Consider the following 20,879-nt stretch of genomic DNA (forward strand, 5'->3'; position numbering starts at 1 on the left):
ACAGTATTTTTAACACAGTTTATGAAGGTTTGATCTTATTTGACCTTGATGAAGAGGTCAAGGTTCAAACTAATGTGATATATAGAATCCCCATATATCATTTCCTATATGCCTATATGTTGTCAGTACTAACAATTGCAGTAATAGACAGCCCTATGTAGCATTATTATCGCGTTGACCATCGGTCTATTGACCTTAAAAGAGAGGTCAGAGGTCAACTGTGACATGATACTTAAATCTTTATATCAGTACTTTCACACTTAGTTTCTAGGTTTTAACGCTTTTTTGTCAGTTTTAGATGGATAAATAATTAGGTTGACCTTGAAGATCTCGGTGGATGTAAGCCAAATTTTAATGGATTAAACACGCCCACTGAGTTTTATCAGAATTAATTCAAAACTTTTTGAGCTATTGTGTTTGCAGGTATGTGACTTAATCACAATTTGGACCTATTAGAAATGCAACAGGAATTTATTTGAAGTAAGGTACTTCATAGGCTAAGTTTCATGAAGACTGAACTAGGAGGAGTTCAAGATCAGACATACAGACAAATGCTACAATCCAATGTTTTGGTTTGTTATAATTCTACAGACTCATTGATGTATTAGTAATGCTACACGTAACTGTATATAAAAGATGGGCATAGCCAGCATGATGTTACCCACTCGTGTGTGGGCATTTTGGCTAACTCCATGTTACTTTCTGAAGTCTCACATGACCAGTGAAGGATGGATCTGTCTGGGATATTGAAGACATTGTCCCAGTGATAGCATAACCCACTTTATAATTTATTTGACTCTAAATAGGGCGACATTTTTAAAATGAACATTGTCTTGTGTTAAATAAGACTTAATATTGGCCAGTCACCCTCCATTCGCTTATCAGGGTCACGGGGGGTGCTGAAGCCTATCCCAGCTGTCATAGGGTGAGAGGCGGGGTACACCCTGCATATCAATGACTTAAATATATCTACAATCTTATGGTGAACAGGGAGAGATACCAACCAGAAACAGTAGGGCAGGAGTAATGTGTATCAGGCTTTGGCTACAGGGACAATACTTGTGAGTCAAGTTGGTTTTGGGCTTCTCGCAGGATTTGGAATATCACCAGACTTATTATTTAATCACAGGGCTTGTGAATAAGTCATGAGTGGTTTTGGAAGGCACTGACTAAAACCTTTTGTGCTGGACATTTCGTTCTGCCAAATCAGCAACAGCATTTTTTTCTACTCCTCATTTTGGTTTGACAAGTTGAATCTTCTTCCTACGTACAATGTGAACCAATGAAACTACGCCTTTATTTGTTGTAATCTGATAACATTTCTCCCCCTTGGGCCCAACAGATGATCCATCATTTATTTCTAATCACACTAATCCCCTCACATGTGAGCCATTATTTCTGAAAAATGAAGTGTGTCATCTGAGGTCTTGCTCCTGCTTGGGAAGTGAACAGAGCCAAGGCCTTATGAGAGGGTTCAGATAAATGACGAATGAGGACATCTGGAGAATTTTGTCAGGGGTGTGTCATTGACAAAGATACTATAGAGACACAGACAGAGAGGAGGACAGATGGGCCGACCGAGATGGCCAAAGAGGTAGAGGTATCAGATAGAGGTAAGAATAGGAAATATGACAAAGAGATCTAAGAATTTAATATGTGACTCATCTACAAAACAGCGTATGAGAACATACTTGACTGATATAACGTTATCAATAACTTAGACCTGAGCAGGCTGTTGGTCCACATAAATCTAATGTAGCTTAACTGTATGTAGGATTACACTGTAAATGGTTATAAGTTATAATCAGCAGGGTAAAGATATAAATGCAGCTACACACTAGATTCCTTTCTGATTATACTACCAAGTGCTTAAATACAGTGCTCGATAACATGAGGAACTGCCATTGGCATGACTTCTTAGATAAACTTGTAAATGTTAGGGTTTTGACGTAATCTAACCAAACGCTTGTATATCCAAGGTGGAAGTTTTCCAGAGGCGTTAGGGGATTTTTTTTTTTTTTTTTTTTAATGAGGTAACAAACCATTTTTATCTGAACTGGGCATGGAAAGTAGGCGGCAATCTGTGCAGCTGGAAAATTTCGCCAACTTAGGAGGTGCAAAAAAACTACATTTCCTATAATGGCCACATGAGGCAGGCCAGCTTCAAACATCCTGTGTTAAAATTCCCAACTCAGGAGAAGAAAAAAAATGTTTACCTCCTGACAGAAAACCACAAAATTTCCCCATTTTTTTTTGCCTTTTCTGTTGGTGAAATACCCTTTTTTAATTGTGTTTTGCGATTTAACCTACCACTTTATTTATGAGTATGGCTGCCCTTAATGGCAAGTGGGAGATGTAGCTGCTTTGATTGACGGGTGTCTCACATGGAGCTGTAGATGCCAGACCTGAGGGGTTTTCTATGAAGGAAGTTCAGTATAGTCAGGCTTTCTTTGTGTTAGCTGGCTTGATGAAAGTCCAAAACTTGGACATAATGGGTATCACGTCGTTGCTTATCAGCTTTTTCTGCTATCTATAAAGAATATGCAAAATATAATGGCTCCACATTAGAGCTTGAAACTTGAAAGTGAGTACATTTAAAGATTAAAGGTTCCTGGGGCATAACCTACCTACTAAAGAAGACGTGGAAATCGGTTTAGTTTGGCACCAGATCAAAGTGAAATTAAATTTATTGATCAACTCTGTATCAATGGTCTGATCAATTTTCTGATGTGTGTTCTATTACCTGCAGTTCCAGCAGTGTAAAAGAGACTTCCTGACAGATTAGAATAAAGTAGAAAAACATTTATACAATTTCTGGTTTTGAATTCATGCAGACACTAGTGACAGTGTGATGCATAGTGTACACTGTTGTAACTACAGCAGCCCTTCATTTGTGACTGTGGCAGCAGAGAATCTACATTAACATTAAAACAGGATGCAAATAAAAGAATCAGTGAAAATGTGGGACTTCCAGTGGATTTTAAAATTAAACGTCAAACATAAGCTGTTCTCAAACACATGGACTTAGCCAGGTAAAAAGCGACCCACTTACACCCCTCAGATCTCTTAACTTTGTGGTGAATAACTGTAGCTACAGCTTGTCTGTACTGTGCTTTACTTTTTCCTCAGTGAATTATATCATATTATTTGAATGTCACCTAGGCTTAATTAGCAAAAGCATGCGTCCAAGCAAAGCACCAACCCTGCTTTGCTAACCAAGCCTGCTAGCCTTAGCTGCAAACCTAGCACTCCATATTCTTGTCCAAATATATGATCTTCTGGCTCTAAAAACAACAAGAACAATAAATATTCTCTTTAAAACCAGCAGATGACGTCTTATCACGTCATTCAATGCTATAAACATCGCTCTCTTGAGTATGATTGATTGGATAAATTTGAAGGTCCAGTGCTAGAAAAACATGTATCGTTTAAAACAGACTCAAAAGGAAAAGAAAAAAAAAGTCACACAAAACCACATAAATCCACTGCTGTTGAAAACAACAAGTAAAAGGACTCAGTGCCGTGGCCACAGAAAAGACTCCGCTAGGCCAGCTTGACATCGCACAAAGAAGGGACACATCGATTCAGCCACGATGAGGCCTACTTCCCGAATGCCAAATGTGTGTTCTCATTAATGTTACGTAAAACAGTTGTTTTTTTGTTCAACTTTGCCGTTCATTTCCACTCTGACAGCCTTTGGATGCGTCACTTTATTTAGGCCAGTGTTGAAATAACAATGTGATGACACCCGTTATCATGGGACCATATTTCGCAGCGGACTGGGCTTGTTTTCCATTAATGCAGTTGTGAAAGGGTGACCAGATTAGGAAACCCATTTCCTGTGTTTAAAAATGCTGGACAGTGCACGTCAGAGAAAGAGTGAATGAGTATCTGAGTAGGAGTTTGGCCACACCGCACTGATGGCAGATTTGAGAATTTCCTATGCTGTAGGTCTCCTATTCAGCAGAAGTCTATTTTCCCTAAACTGTTATGAAAAGAGTAGGTGGTTAAACTGAAAATTATGCTTGTATTAACTCAGAGAAATGAGCTAGCGTTTACTCCAAGCACCTTGAATTCAGCTGGAATGACCTTCAAGTAAACTGCTGCTTTCATTTCTTTTAAACTGCTCCCCTGGATGGTGGTCACACTGTAATTTTTCCTCAGGTTAAACCAGCATTTAGATGCAGCATATACGCTCCCTCTTAAACACAACCTCCGCACTGAAGGCTCAAGTGCGGCTATCTTTAACTGCGTAAACACAACCTTTGTTTTGGTGAAGGCTCGGGGGCTGCTTATCACAGAGGTAAGGCTGGGGATGTTAATGCTGCCCCTGGGAAGGCAAACATTAAGAGATTACCCAGGTAGTGGTTGCACTGTTAGTCAAATGGCAGCTTCCTCCTGCTTATTAATTATCTTGAATAAACAGTCTCCCAACAAGTTTGAAAATTTATGAGACAGGCTTGCAAACACACCTTTTATAGCTCAAAAGAATAAGATTACCTGGTAGGTCTATGGGTGGGAAAAAGACAGGCTTTAGTGCCAGAGACCAGAAAGCAGCTCTTGTATGCTTCCACGGACTGTTTGATATGAATGCTAATCCACCAGGAAACCATCAAAGAGCGTCTGGAGGCACCCCGCTCACCTGACAGCTGGGCAGATTGTGCATGTGTGTGCCACTTCCTTTCTTCCTGTGAACTGGCCACCACCTTACGAGATCTGTGGTCAATTGTTTCTCTAATGTAATTCTAGAGTTGTCAGTGAATCTGAATGGACTCATCATCATAAATGTGTGTAAGTTTAATAACAGGAACCTCACTCAGAGGCTCAGATTTCTGTTAATAGTGATTCCTCAACCAAGAATATATATGAGTGAACTATGTTTTTGATCCTTTTACAACCTAGTCATAATTCTGGCTGCCACGGATTGACTGTGTGTACACAGATTACAATCAATGAATGAATCAATCAAAGACCAAAGAGCCGCCAAAGGATGTCAGGGACAAAACTTTAGACCTGCACAAAACTGGAGTGGGCTACAAACTGTTGTGACAACTTTTGGTGTGATTCTTTGGAAATGGAAGAAATATAAAATCACAATGAGTCTAGAGATCCATGCATGGGGTGAGGTTGATTATGAAAAAGGTGGTGGATCAGCCCAAAACTGCATGGGAGGAGCTTGTAAATCATCTGAAGGCAGCTGGGACAAAGTCTTAGAGTCTTGGAGCACTTGCAAAGTCCTGCTGCTCAAGAAGGCACATGTAAAGGCCGTCTTAAGTTTGCCATTGATATCTAAATGATTTCGAGAAAGCTTGGGAGAAAGTGCTGCACTCAGATGAAACCAAAACTTTTTGGAGGAAGAGAAATATTGAGTATAACCCAAATGGCATCCCCACATTCAAGCATAGAGATGGAAAGATTATGCTTTGTGGCTGCTTTTCTGAAAAGGGTACAGGATGACTGCATTCAGGGTCCAATAGACGGGACCATGTACTGTAAAATCTCGAACCAAGAACCTTCTTTTCTCAGCCAGAACATTGAAAGTGGTAGTGAATGGGTCTTCCAGTTTGGCAATAACCCAAAAACTATTGACTGAGGCAACAAAGAGTTGCTTAAGAAGAAGCACATTAAGGTCATGGCGTGACCTTGCCGGTCTCCAGACCTCAATCTTGTAGAAAATCTGTGGAGAGATGAAGCTTGATTGGCCAAGCAATAGCCAAGAAACTTAAAGGTAATGTGTTGTTTGGAGATTAAACACGTATTTAAGTCACTGACATGCTAATCAGTTTTTAACTTTTATGTAATATGTTTTTTCTGGATTTTTGGTTGATATTATGTCTGTCTCCATTTAAATGAAACTAACATTAAAATTACAGAGCTTTCATTTCTTTTTTTCTTTTTTTCCAAATTCACCCGGGGATCAAATAATTATTTCCCCCACTGTATTATCAGTAAGCTGTAATCTTCCACCTTACACTGGCACACCTAACGTCAATCTGAGTAACAGCCCCTGTATTCACGGGCTGCGCTCCTTTATGTAAAACCAGCTGGTATCGAGTTCTTCCCATTCTGTACATGTAATGGCTGGTAGTTGATGTGTGGCCCTGGGGCTTTGAAATCCACCACTTCTGAGCAAACACAGATCACCAACATCCCCCTTAAATGTTTGCGATTTACCCCATAGTCCAACGATTTTGAGGGGTAATGATTATCAGCTGTACCAATTGAGGGTATTAGACACACGCCTGCCCTGCTGACTGAGATCACACATACACACACAAACACTTGTACACATCTCGCTTGATTTCTCACTACAAGTGCAATCCTTTTTTTAGGCAATAGCTGTTGTTAGTTTGGAAATTACAGCCTCTCTGTCTGGCAGAGCTTCACTCTGAAGCAGCCGTGATTGATTCCTGCCCATAATCTTATATTCCTCCATGGTGGGATGACGTGTTTTACCTGCTATGCACTGGCAATTAAATTGTTTCGTAACTAAAGGACAGTGCACAAAAACCACAAAGCCTTTTTTGGGGTCGTAAAAATGCCTTAGGTGGTACAAAATCTCCCCAAGGGAAAGAGGAGGTAAAATGTCAAGGTTATCGCCAACCATCAGTTTCCAGTCAACAAGCTGATGGATTAGACATAAACTGAGGACCATATAGTCTTCACTGTATGCCAGCAGCATGCACAGTAATTAAAAAGTATACTAAAGGCAAAAAAAAGAAAAATGCAGGCTATAGAGGGGGAACCCAACCACAGGAGGATCAAGCTCACTTTTAACATGCAGTTACAGATATCTGGATTCTACAGTATGTCATCACAACAATAAGCGAAAGGCCTTCAGCCAGAGGATGGCCATAAAACCCAAGTTTGGCCATAAAAGGCCAGCAAACATCCACATGGGATTCTTTAGGCTGGCAATCCAAATCATGTTCCATTTTAACAGAGCTCATGCCGAGGCCCGCGCTAAGATTAGAAACAAGAGACAGATGGAGGTGGTGGGCAAAAATAGGGAAAAACTGGTGAAGCAGAGGAGGAAAAAGAGGAGAGTGACAAATACGACGAAGGTTAAGGAGCCACGGGTTAGATGCAAAAATGAGACAACCCTGTGCAAGATAGACCTTAAAAGGAGGAGGTGGAAGAGGAGGGAAGCTGACATATGGATTTGATTACAAGGCGATGATGTCATGTATGTATGTCAGGTAATCAGCCCCTGGGCTGTGTGTATTGTACACGCACGTGTGTGTTAGACAGCCCTCAAGTGCGCTAGGCAAGACCGGGCCTTGTCCGTGATGGCTGCGGAGAGGCTGTCTGATGTGCAGCAGAAACCACACTCAGTGGAGAGAGTGACTGTGTGTCTTTGTCTGACTTTGTCTGCTTCTGCTTCATGCAGCCGGTTGATCAGATCCTTAAACATATTGCTACGGGGCAAAAAATGTGCACATGTGTTATTTGAAAAAAAAAAAGCACTCTGCTTTATCTCTGGTTTCCATCTGGTTTGGACATTAATGGTTTTATCAGATTCATACCTTGTATCAGGCACATATATGCACAAATATGCACTCAGAAGCACTTCCCTGCTCCCCTGTTATCTGTGCAACGATTTAACAGCACTGGGAAACCTTACATTTAAAAGTAAATTGTTACAATATACCTACAGAGCAATTACTGCAAGCCTGTTAATTTCCCTTGTAGTGACAGCTTTAGATGAACTAAAAGTTAGCAGCTGCTGTTCAGGACGGGCCTCGACGGTCCAAGTTCGCCAAATAAAGTCACTGGATCCCCTCAACTGAATTCTACTTACATACTTAAACTATAAGTTACACTAATTCATGCAATTTGGAAAAACCTAAACACCCACACCGCCAATATCACCAATATTGGCCCTGTATTTAATTGTTATTGGATCAATACCAAAATTTGCAGTATTATGCGCGGTATAGTGCAGTACAGCACTACTCTTTGAATCTAAAAAGAGGTCTTTCATCAGCTTGTGCAGTTGGTTTTAAGCATGATACTGTGCACTCACAGTCAGCTGTACGAGTGCGTGGTGAGTTCATGGATCCACTTCTGCACCTAGAGAAAATGCTTCCCCTGTGTGTCTCCAGCTTTCAGTTTAATTCAGTTAAATTTGATCTATATAGGGCCAAATCAGCCTCAAGGTGCATCATGTTGTAAGCTATTATGTGTATTATTATGTTTTAATGTGAGTGTCAGTGGTTTTATCTTGTGTTTTCCCCTTTTGTTTCTGTACAGCACTTTGGGCAAACCTTCTGTTTTTAAATGTGCTATATAAATAAATTGGATTTGGATTTAAATACAGTAATACAGAGAAAAGCTTTGCATCTGCATTCTAAGACAGATATTTTTGCATTTTTTAGAACTGTGGCTACATTTCTCTGACTGTACCATATTATATATGGTTGTAATTATGCACAGAGTGTGTGTGAGTGTAGGTGCATGTTTTTTTTTTTAATGGAATAGCAAAATGACTTGAGTCGATTCCCCCCCTGTCAAAGTTGCCCGTCTAGTTCATGTGGTCTGCTGCTGACCGTGGTTCAGGAGCTCTGTCACCTGCACAATTCTGTGGAGCTGTTCTTAGTCTTCAAATGCTTTGTGTAAATGTCATGTGTCTGACACACACTTATTAGCACCCTGACATAATTTGTACTTCACTGTGATGTTATTCTCATTCTTTTCCCCCACAAATTTGAAGTTATTTTGCTGCATGTGCTTCAGAGTTGATAAAAGACTGATTTTGGTTATGCAGATCCATGTCCAAAGATAATCCACAATTCAGGAAGTCTACTTAGTGATGAAAGTTTCACCGTAAAATCATTTCAAGCTGCACCTAAATTTACAGAAGAAAAGAAAATGATCTTATGAAACAGGAACAAAAAAGGAACACACAATATCGTTAAATAATCTTTAAATAAAACATTGTTTTGCACAAATATATTTTTAAAAATCATCTGGTCCTTAGCAACATCTAATGTGGTAGATTTCACCATTTCATTGTATATTTTAACAAAATGAAGCTGAAATACAGAAGCAGTGTGAACAACTAAGTACATCCCATCATTCAGTAGCTTGTAGAGCCTACAAGCTCTTTGTCACTTTATCAGTCTGTTACATCATTGTAGGGGAATTTAGGCCCTCTCTTCTTTATAACATCACTTCATTTTCCACCACAGCATTTCAGTCAGGTTGAGGTCTGAACTTTGACTGGTCAGCTATTCGGTTGTAGATCCAGGACAGATGTCCTAGAATACTAGTCTAGAATACTTTGACATGCAGAAGAGTTCATGGTTGACTCAATGACTGCAAGGTGTCCAGGTCCTGTGGCTGCAAAACAAGCCCAAATCACCACACCTCCACTACTGTGCTTCAGACTATATAACACACTATATGAGATGCAGCTCTTGGGGTTTTTGCAGTTACTCTGAGCATTGCACAGTCTGACCTTGGGGTGAATTTGCTGAGACATCCACTCCTGGAAAGGCTGACAGTTATCTTAAATGTTTTCTGCTACTTAATAATCTTTCTCATTACAGGATGATTTCAAATCGTTTGGAAATGGCCTCATAACCCTGCCCACATTTATGGGCAGCAATAACTGCTTTTCTAAGCTCACTGCTGATGTCTGTCCTTGGCATTGTGTTAACACACGCCTGAATACTCCAGAGCAGCAAACTGCCCAAACTTGTTTTGTAGTTTATCTGAGGTCGTATTACCTCATTTCAAGACCTGGTGATTATTTTTATATTTGGATACATAAAATGTTAGAACTGAAACTCGGTGTGCTTCCCTTTAACCACGTAAATAACAGAATCAGCCGATTTCATGTGACTTGTGTCATGCATCTTTCCATCATTCCTTAACCAATACTTGTACACCTCAGCCAACTTCAAACTCTGAAAATAAGGCTTTACTTTTCCTCCACAGCTGTAGGGTAAACAGTACAATTCAACTGTTCTTGTTGCGATGACAAAGATGTATCATCCCCAGTCAGAATCACACCGGAAACCATGATAGTGTCAGTCTGAACAAAGCACTAGAAAGCAGGCCATCAGTCTTTCAGACCCGCTAATGCTTCATGTACGAGATAAGCACATCATGTGTCATTCGTACACATCTGGAATTCCCACTAATACCAGGTCCAAAAGAACATGTCGAAATGGCGGAAGACCGTGCCTTGAGACTGGATGAGTTCAAAAAGCACACGTTGCTCATCCAAACCAAATCCCAAACCTTCATTCTTCTGTGTATTGTCAGCGCTATAGTCATTCCACTGAGGTTGCATAACACCTCTTCATCCCCACACTATTTGTCATTTGGCAGAGGCTTGTCACAGCAAACATGTTTGTGTGGCCCGCTCTTGTGTTTGATCCTCGACATCTGTTTCAAGTGTACAGTACTCAGGGCTCCGAATATGTCCTGATTTAGAAACAGGGTCTAATTTTGGATGACCGAATTGTTTGTTCCAAGAACAAACACTTTATTGCAGGGAAATGGGGAAAAACACATCGCTATAACAGATCGTGCTGATGGTAATCCGTCACACTAAGTATTGCACTGTGCAGATTTTCAAAAGGTTGAAAAAAACATCGCGTCTATGAAATGAGTGAAGACTTCAGTCTCAGAAAAGTAGGCAACAATGTCTTTGTGCTTTTGCTTTAGCTTCTCATCTCTTTGGTCTTTAGCTGTCGAGTAACATGTGACTATTCCCATACAGAAAACTCTACCCAGTCCCTCTCTTTTTAGTTGGTGATATATAACCTGTTCAAGACACCAAACAAAATCACATTTTGTGTGTTTGCACAGGCAACACGAAGAACTTCCTGACCAGAAAGACATGCTATCTTTGGCTTCTACCAACACTCTTTGCACAAACTTGCTATCCAGACGTTTTCACACAGCCTCATTCATTGTCCTCCAACAACAGTCTCCTCCAATTGGTTAAAAAACACTGTGATTAATTGGATTTTTTTTTTTAAACATAACTTGTTGGGCCACATGTTTTGAGTTTACTTCCTTTTAGGAATTCGTGAGTCGTGTCTGGCACCCGCTGCGACTCACGAACGTTGTTCCGTGCGCTATTAATGAACAGACATCGACTCAGATTGTGTATGCTGGCATCCGCTGTATCGGCTAAATTGAATTTTGCTTGGAATACGCCACTGGACAAAGTTTGGGTTTTACATTTCCGGCCTTAAAGTTGTCCAGACTCTGGTGAAAACGCTTCCTAGATGCTTGTGGCCTTGAACGCTAACTCAATTTGAATGTAAAAGCCTCGTTTCCAGTATTATTGCATGGTCAATGCACAATTACATCCTGTGATGGCAGAAATAAATGATAGTACCGACTTTTCCTCATACTGCATAACGTTCAGCTGACAGGAAGGGTCATAAAGTCAGATGGGCGTGTAGATTGAACACTTGCGAGCCTTTAATCTGTATCCTGGTCATCAAGGAAGTTTAACATGGTCATATTTTTAACATATTAAACCTGCCCTACTGTCGCTTTAAATTTACCCAGAAAATCCAGTTCCTTTAGCTCAGTTGGCAGAGCTCGTAACATTTAGCAACAGTGACCTCAGCCATTGTGAAGCCATGACATATTGTATTTAGTGGGCAGGAGACAGGAAGACTCTTGCCCTCGTTATTCCCTTACACTGCTGGAATCACTTATAACTGCGACTGCCTGAAGCACGTACTCGTAGAACATGCTTTGTGTTTTTACAAACTGTTATGTAACTCATTTGCTGTCTGCCATGCATTGTCACCTTACACCGAGCATGAAACCCTGCCGTTCTCGCACCATGTTTGTCAGGAGCTAGTTATGTCACTCGCTCAAATGCTCCTGAAGTGTCACCACTCCTATTGTCTTGAATATACTGGGCACATTTATTCCCACGAAAAACTGGGAAACCTCACTTAAAGATTAAATTTGCGCCCCTCATGTGACAATAGGTGACACACTGTGGCTTCTGTCTTCAGTTAAAGGCTGAGAATTTTCCGAGTAAGGTGAGAACACCCCCAATGAGACTTTGGCGTTACGAGCCAAACAATGCGCCACGGATAAAGACTGATGTGCGCTGACTTAAGCTGTGATTACATCACAGTGTGGAAAGCCATTGTTTTGTTTGTGGAGCCATTAGCTTAAAGCCACTTTTCACCACACAGGTAAGATGTTTAACCACCCAACTGTTGCTTCAGACTTTCTCATAACCTGGCTCAGTCCAAAGGCAGAGCCCCAATGTGTAATCTTTATACTTTGGATTTTGAGAAGATAAATAAGCAAAGAAGTTGTGAAAAATATGCTGGGAAGCAGATGTTGTTTGCTCCTGGGCCATGATGGCTGCTTTAGTTTCTATGTTCCAGCCTCCAGATTCATATTTAATAAAAACATATGACCATAGTCACACAAGTTTATTTTACTAGAGAAAGTAGTTCTGATGTGTATAAGAGACATTTCTCCCCATACTCAGATCACTTGAAATACACCAGGGGGAAAACTGTAATACTAAACCCCCCCCCCCCCCCCCCATCATCAAAAGCAGGCCTAAAAACAGACAGATATCCAATTACATATCTAATCATCTTACTTAAGCTTTCTTTCTATTTCTGCAGGAGACTAAACAACAAATGACTGGATTATTAATTATTAATTGGCTATGACTCAAGAACATTATCTGCATCTCAATCTCAATATACTCTTGCTGCACAGAACAAAACTTCTACTAGCTCGCTCTAAATTTGTAAAATGTAAGCTTCTTACATGCAAAGTAATCATTCTTATTTTGTTGTGCCATCAAACCACTATATATCCACTGCAGACAAACCTACAGTGAGGGAAACTTTGCTTTTTAACCATATAATAGTCCCACTTTTTGTCTGTATTTAATACAGTTTGCACACACAACACACACTGCTTTTATTAATGAGCTGCTTTTTTATTTTTACATATAAACTGAGCGAAATGTGTTAATTTTAGAAAAGAAAAGTACATCAATACACTACTAACTTACTTATACTAGACTATATGCAGTCATGATAAAATCTTGTATGCTAGCTTGTATGCTAGCTAGCAGCAACCGTATTAGCATAGCTATTTTAAATGAATAACCTGAAGATTCAAATGAAACTAGGAATGTAGCCAGAACAAATGTTCATGATACCCTACACTATGTTGGCTACCCTATCCTAGGTAACATAGGCAGCATATAAATCGAGCGCTCTAGTCTATCCTTATGCGCTGAAGAAGGAGGGTGCCCACAAGCACAGGACAACTATATGTGGAAGATGGTGACCAGTGCAGCTGCTGCAATTGAGGTTTTGCAGACATGTGACCACAAACCACACGATGTTAGCTTGTGTGCCATTTTTGAAGTGTGAGAATCATGGTGACAATATAGGATCGAGTGAATAAGACCCCAGTCATGCAGGCCTACAGACCAGTCAGTGACTGCCTGGCACGTGTATTCCCCAACCAGTTGGTAAAATCCTCCCAGTGATTGTTTTGGGTGCTGGGATATTGCTGCGGTTGTAGTTTGAGTGGAACTGACTGACTTGCCTAGCCACTCTCCAAGCTGTAGTGAAACTGTCCAAAGTCGGATGCAAGGCGAATCCAGTTTGTGTCACACTTTTTCAAGTTTATTACCGCTGAGCTTATAGTTATTATTTGTAGAGAAATAACTACAGGAAATCTTAGCAATCCTCTAACACCAAAACCAATTACAGGAGGTTTTTGGTACTGCTTCTTTACCCAATGACAGCCAGCAATGCCCCAGAACTTCTGTAATCAGTTGGTGAATACACATTTTCCCCTAGCAACCGGTGATTGTATTATGTCCAACTATTCATCAGTTGCCCACATGATGTCACATGAGATACTTCAATAGCTCCACCCTTACTCATTGATAAGAAAAGCAGTAAGAGTCGGGTATGGAAGTACTTTGTGTTGTGGGTGGATGACTAAGGGGTGATAATTGATTTTAAAAAAAGGCAATATGCAAATGATTCTTTTGTGCTTTTCAGACAAAGGAAAGAGATATTTCCAGCTTAGCGAAGCACCTAAAAAATATCATCCAGATGTGTTCAATTCAGCATACAACAATATCCAAAATATTATCATTCTTATCCTGAAATACACATGTTTATTTAAGATAGCTGGAACTGCTGTTGCGAAATCAACTTTGTTCTGTCAGCTCAGATGTTTGCAATGACTAACATTATATAAATGCTTATACTGACACAATGTACCAAACAAAAACAAGACTTGTTTTGGCATCATATTAGGTAAATCAAGCAAATCTACTCATATTGAAACAGACCCCCCAAAAAAATCTGGTTTCGTAACATCCCTAATTAATTAGTTTTAAAACTGCAGTCACCCCCCCCCCCCCCCCCCCCCCCCCCCCGAAAAAACCCTTCAAAATTAGGTTCAAACGATCCTTTTCCTTTTCAACAGAATTAACAGAATCCCTCTGAGCATGTGCGGAGAAAGCATCGTTACTCCAGCCATTTCCTAACTGTACTAAATGAGGTCGTAAAAATTAGCTCTCTACTACTTTTACATCTGACATTTATGAAAAATTGCAAATAGTGCTTAAAAGTTTAAAAAAAAGAAGACCTGACTGACATAATGGGCCGTGTTTGTTGAAAGAACAGGTCAGTACTTGGTAACTAAATCTGCCATTATGTGCACAAAAACACTGCCTAGGGAGAAGAAACTACATTTTATGTTTTTTTCATCACTCTAATATGCTTGAAACTAAATAGGTTTTAACTCGAGTTTCCATAATACAGCATACTAACTGTGCTCACCGCTCCATGACACTAAACAGGTTCTGCTACTGGGTGGCTATAAGGGAAACACTCCCAGAGCTTAATCAGCATCACTAACAAACCTTTTGAGAGACTAAATGCCAGGGGATCTCTTAGGAGTGGGCTGTGTATACATTTCACAAAGATACAGTATGCGTTACAAGTCTTGTCATGTTCTCCAGCACTGGTCTCAGTTACAAATCCGCATCCAAGAATCTCTTATTAACTTTGCAAGCTGATTATTTTTTTCCCTCTTCTCCCTTAGCTGAAAAAATGAGTTAAGCTGACAAGACCCATAAGGACATACTGTAACTCGAACTCTTCATCTCTCCTCGCTTACTGTTCGGCCTCTAGTGCACTGGCAGATCGTGCAGATATTTCACACATTACATACGACAAGGCATACCTTTTCCCTTCTTATTTTTTTTGTGCCACAACCTTTAGTTAAACAGTTACTCCAGCAGGCTTGCTCAAGCGCAGTTACACATGCGAGCAAGCACACCCCCTTCTTGCGAGCCTCTGCAATGCAAAGCTCCATATAAGGACATGTTGATGATGTAATGGTCCATAGGCAGGGAGCACATCCCTTATTGTTTGGTCTGACTGCAGGAATGCCCACATTACTGCTACTAAGAGTCTGAGAATCAGAGAGAGAGCGGGAGAGCCGAGAGCCCGGGTGTTGTACGGCAAGTTGATCATGAGCTTGTGGCAGTAAAGCTGGGAGAGAGAGCCGCTGGCACAGGTAGGCACACAGAACATTGCCTTTGAGGAGAAGAACTTTCAAAACTTTAAAAGAGCTGCTCCCTTGATGAGCCTGAATGCGCACAGATTTTCAGGCTTGCATCTTGTCATTCTGGTTGTTCTTTTAAATTATATTTTGTATAGTTACTGTAAGTTACATCTGAAATGCGTCTTCTTTAAAACAGCTGCATAGGAAAATTAAGACATTAGATTCTACTTAATTAGACACCATTGTGGGGGTTTTAATTCCCAAGTATCTTTTTGCATATTTGCTGAGAAATTCTTGTAAAAGTTGAATGAATTTAATAGAAATGATCGGAAAGGAGCACTTAATATGACAACTAAAATATGTAGACTGTAAAATTAGGGAAATCTAAGGTAAGGTCCTAAATGTTCCTCGTTGTGTACTATGTAAGTCACATAATAAGCAGAAATTAGTACACAATGTACGCCTAATTGAATTACACACAAATATTTGGGTCCCATGTGTAACGACAAGAAAAATGACCGTGTGCGCCTGAGTGCGTGTGCAATAGCAGATGGCATAGTTCTGTGATGATAGTAATAAGTATATTATATTAATTCAAGTCATACCCATTGAAATTAAGAGTAATGTCATTAACTGCATTGTATAAAACAGCAGCTGTGTTTAAAGTAAGTAAAACAGTTTTGGTGCTTAAGACCCGAATGTTTCAGGTGAGTCACATCCAGGTCTCTGTTTGGTTCACACCATGTTATTAATCATAATACCACTAGCAGGAAGTTAATAAATACCCGAACAACATATATCACGCATTTTGATTGCACTCTGGGGGCATATCACTTGGCCTGTGCGGATTTTAAATACAGTCCGTGGACCTCATCAATCAGTCTCCTCCCTTTGAACTGTTGTCACACCAGCATCTGTTAAAGAAGGAGGAGATGTTCATGTATGTGCACAGGATATATTAGTCTATACATACATGACCTAATCGCTTGCGGTGAGGAAATGGTACAGCAACCCGCAGAGGAGGCACAGCGGCACTTTACACACAGCGGGTGAGCCACAGTTTCCAGCATAAAAACAGAGGGAAGCCCTCGGCAAAGCTGTAATGTGTGCTAGTGTGTCTCCCGTATGGACTTGGCTGAGAGTTCCCGACGGGATGTTTCCTTTTCTTTGAGTGCATTCATGTTATCGTACATTTGAGAGAAAAGGAAAATATAATATAACATTAAGATATCCACTCAAGGACCCTAACACACTAAATCACTCAGCACGACTTGTTTTCCATGACACTTTAACGACACACAGTGGTGACCGTGCATCTGTCTTCCTGGGGAAACCGCTCTGAATGAAATTAGTACCTGATGCAAAGTTTGCACAGGCTGCTCCATGGGTGGTAATAGTGATAGCTGTTAAACTGTTATGTGACCAGCTCTTTTTCCAAGAATCACAGATCTCTGCGTAAAGGAGCTACACTCCTGCAATGCTGTAAAATGTAGCGTGATGGGGTTCAAAATGTCGATCAGCTATTAGTTATGTAGCCCTGAAAATGCAACACACATAGTAAATTAGATGGTGACAGCAGGTAGGTTGAGCTACTAACCATCATTTAAAAGTTTGATAGTACTTCCTTTAGGTGCCACCTGAGTTTGGCTCCATAAAGGAGTCAATCATGGAAGGCTCCCATTTTAAAATGGAAGACCAAAGCATTAGAAAACATGTTTTCAACTTTGACCAAAAAAAAAGAGGAAAAAGAAAAAAGGTTTTGGCCTCTATGGATAGTTTCCCCCTCTCATAACAACTCTAAGTGGGATAATTTTTTTAATAACTTATCCAGCTGGACAATTGAGCTTCCCTGACGCAGGTAGTTGAAGCTGATCGGAGTCTGCTAAGCCTCATCCACTACTTTGAGTCATTAAACTGGACCTCTTCACTGTATGTATGTTGCATTTTAATGGATTATTGGACTAATATTAGATTATTATGGTACAGACCATCCAAAAAGTTTGTCCTTCAGATGTGCTGAGGGAAATTCTACTACTCTATTATTTCTAATTACACTAATTACACTAATTAGCTGATATGGGTCTGTTGTGTTGCACTTTGTGAATGCAGCTTGCTAACCAAGCTAGCTAGTATTAGCTGCTAACTTAGCCATCCACCCTTTTATCAATAAAAGCTAACGTCTGGCTCGAAAAAAAACTTTGGCTAATATGGTAATGTTGACAGCTCAAGGTGTGGAACAATGGGTGACATCACGATAGATAAGTCCATCGTATTTTTTTTCACCAAGGATCACTATGTCTGTTTTTGCCCCATCCATGCAACACGCAGTGTGCTCTAAATTATATCTAACAACCCAAAATGGTCTCAGATGCTGCTCTGTTGGCCAATTACATTCATCTCTCTGTGTGTCCCTGATGAGAAGAAGTCTGGGAACAAATTATCTGATTTAAAGATTTTTTTCTGTACCACAGAGTACATCAGGCACAGAGTAATATAGTCCTACAAAGGAGATAGAATTTGTCTTTAGTAATGCAAAGCTCTCTTGCATGCAGTAATTTGGATTAATATCCATTTCAGGACTTTTTTTTTTAACGTGGTTTTTGTTTTTTTTAAGCCAGAGTGACAGAGTTTCCAGTAATACTAGGGAACAAAGTATGTTGATCTTTCTATTTTTGCCGATGACATCACTAGGAAAACAGTGGGGACTGAGATAAGAGATTAAATAAATAGTGATTAGACTGGTTTGAAAAGGACATGTCTGCCTGCTGTAGAGGAGTTTTGCTTTGCAGCTTTTCACACGCATAATCTAGTCAAAGAAAACGCAACCTTTCAGCACATGCATGACTCCTGATGAGGCGATAAGTACTTTGATGACACCACTGGCAAGCACTTTGTAGTCCTGGGTTTGATTTGCAATCAACATGTGTAGGAGATAGGATTAAAAACAAGAACAAGCTATGTTGATAAAACCCAGACAGAAAAGTGCAAGTCCTTGGGGCTATCAGATACTTTGAAATGAAAAAGCAGTCTGCAGTTTCTGGCATGATTAGAGATTTGTTTAATACACTGTTGAACACCATGTCACCTAATAACCCCAGCATAGCAGCCATATCAATCCTCTATATGCAAAAATCAAAGTAGTTTATTCAAGACATAAATCATTTTTTAAAAACTGACATACATGTAAGTGTGTATTAATATATACCACCATATAACTTCAACTTCTTCATGTAATTTCACCAGAATAGATCAAAATGTGTAGATTGTCTCTGTTTTAAGTTAAACTGGAATATAAGTAGTAAAAGTGAATAGAGCTTTTGTAGTTGTTTAAATGTCAGGTCAGTATCGCTGATACCGATACCGATACCGATAGAGCAGGGTGTCATGATTTATGAGATGAATCTTCATCAGTTTGTAAATTATTAACATATGTTAATGACCAATAAATCACTGTGACTTTTACTTTATACAATAATTAGTTAGCACAACAAAACACACTTTTAAGCTTTTGTTGCATTTTGAAACTGGGTGTTTTCGGCACCTTGGAATGTAAATGTGCCTGTCTCTGAAGCGCTTTGGGTCACCTTGTGTTGTTTAAATGTGCTATAAGCAAATAAAACATTAGAAACAGAAATGTTCAGACAATTTTCACAGTGCATGTTAGAGTTATATTTATATAAAGTATCAACCCTGGCGCTTCAGTATCGATACAAAACCGATATCAGCGTTGGTATCGATACTATCAATATTTGGATTGATCTAACCACCTCTAGTGCAATGCTCTACTCTGACTATACCCAATATTAGAATGGTACATCTTTATTAGAAAATTTCAACATAATTTACTATAAATAAGTTTATTTTTTTTTGTCCATAAAAAGATTTCCTCCCATAATGCATTACAACCACACTAATAATTAGGTCTTATTATTAATCATACAGATTTGTATTTACTTTATTGGGTGTTTTTCTGTGTAATAGCAGCACATGGATCTAGTTACATGTGTCCCCCTAAATCCACCCGCCCTTTAGCAGCTACTGAAGAAAGAAATGACATACTGCTGTAGAAGTGACCCACCCTACTGTACCACACTTACATCATGGCCCACAACCCAAGTGTACATGTGGAATTTGTGTGTGTGTGTGTGTGTGTGGGGGGGGGGGGGGGGGGGGGTGTTTCTTCTGAATAAACCCTGCGGAGCTGTAATTGCTTTTGGAAACAGGGGGAATTCCTTTAAAAGTACAAGAAAAAAAAAAGCAGGGTGGGTAGGTGGTGGTGGGTTTAGTAAGGGGGAGGAGGGTTGGTAGTAGAGGAACCCCTTAATTAAAGGATTGTTCCATGCCAGTGGGCCATCTGTGTGGAAACGCCTGGCAGATGCACACACAGCAGTCATAACATCTTTTCTCCAGGGGCTGTAGGCACTTTGGTGATGCATGCATGTGCCAGACGCCTTGACCCGGGCTGCACACTGTACTTATGGGACTACAGCTGCATCACATGGCACACATATTCTATAGTATAAAAATATGGGATTTCATTAGTTGTGGAAATATAAATATTACATATGCTACCCTGTCGGGTCTTGTTATTTTTCTTAAACAGACTGCTTCTGATTTTATTTTATTTTTGTCAGTTTGTCAGCTGTGACAGACATTAAAAAAGTTTACATTCTAAAGTGTTTCTCATTTTTGCTTGAATCCTGATTTCCTGATTTGCTCTTGTGCAATGATGCAGTTATTTCCTTCTATGAGCTAACAATCAGGCCTCAGATTTAGATTATAAGTGGGTCACAGACAAATTTTATTGTGCTTGCAATATGTCATGTTGTCCAGTCAGATGATCACTTTCAGAGGTCAGCATTTGGCTGTGTGTCTCTTTTCTGACAGGGGACGTAGGTCTTACGCTACCCCCTCACCCACTTTCGGAAATTCACTGATTGTTAAACTTAAGACCCACTATTTAGAGTAGGAACTCAGGTTTCCAAAGCATATGAGAATTAGCTGGCACTGAGGGAACAAAAATTAACCAAAGGTATTTCAGAACGTAAAGTGATGCTTTTTTTTTATTATGTGTTAAACTTTCCATGACATAAGAACTTTATTCCTCCTTAGAAATGCTGGGAAAATAACAGCGTTTATGATGTGTCAGAGCTTGGAGAACAGGACTGTATGGATAACAACAGTGAGGGTGTAGGGTTCCTTTAGGGGGTTTCTTATATAATATTAGTGGATAAACAGGATTAGCATTTTAGATATTTAGGTTTAGGATGCTCTATTTTTACCCTCTATGGAAGACTTAAGCAGCCAAAAAATAAATAAATAAT

At 39.8% G+C, this 20,879-nt stretch overlaps 1 protein-coding gene across 2 annotated transcripts in view; it reads left to right on the forward strand.

The window, feature by feature from the left end:
* Positions 1–20,879, forward strand: part of filip1l (filamin A interacting protein 1-like) — an 89,448-nt gene that overhangs the window by 57,316 nt on the left and 11,253 nt on the right. Inside the window, exon 1 of one of the 2 annotated variants that reach the window (XM_063466605.1) lies at positions 15,468–15,567. The exons of the other annotated variant lie outside the window; for it this stretch is intronic. The gene's annotated coding sequence lies outside the window, so the exon portion shown is untranslated. Of the gene's footprint in view, positions 1–15,467; positions 15,568–20,879 lie in introns of those variants that run through there. 2 annotated transcript variants of the gene reach the window in all.

This window comes from Pelmatolapia mariae, linkage group LG23 (assembly GCF_036321145.2).
Source record: "Pelmatolapia mariae isolate MD_Pm_ZW linkage group LG23, Pm_UMD_F_2, whole genome shotgun sequence".
Taxonomy (NCBI): Eukaryota; Metazoa; Chordata; class Actinopteri; order Cichliformes; family Cichlidae; genus Pelmatolapia; species Pelmatolapia mariae.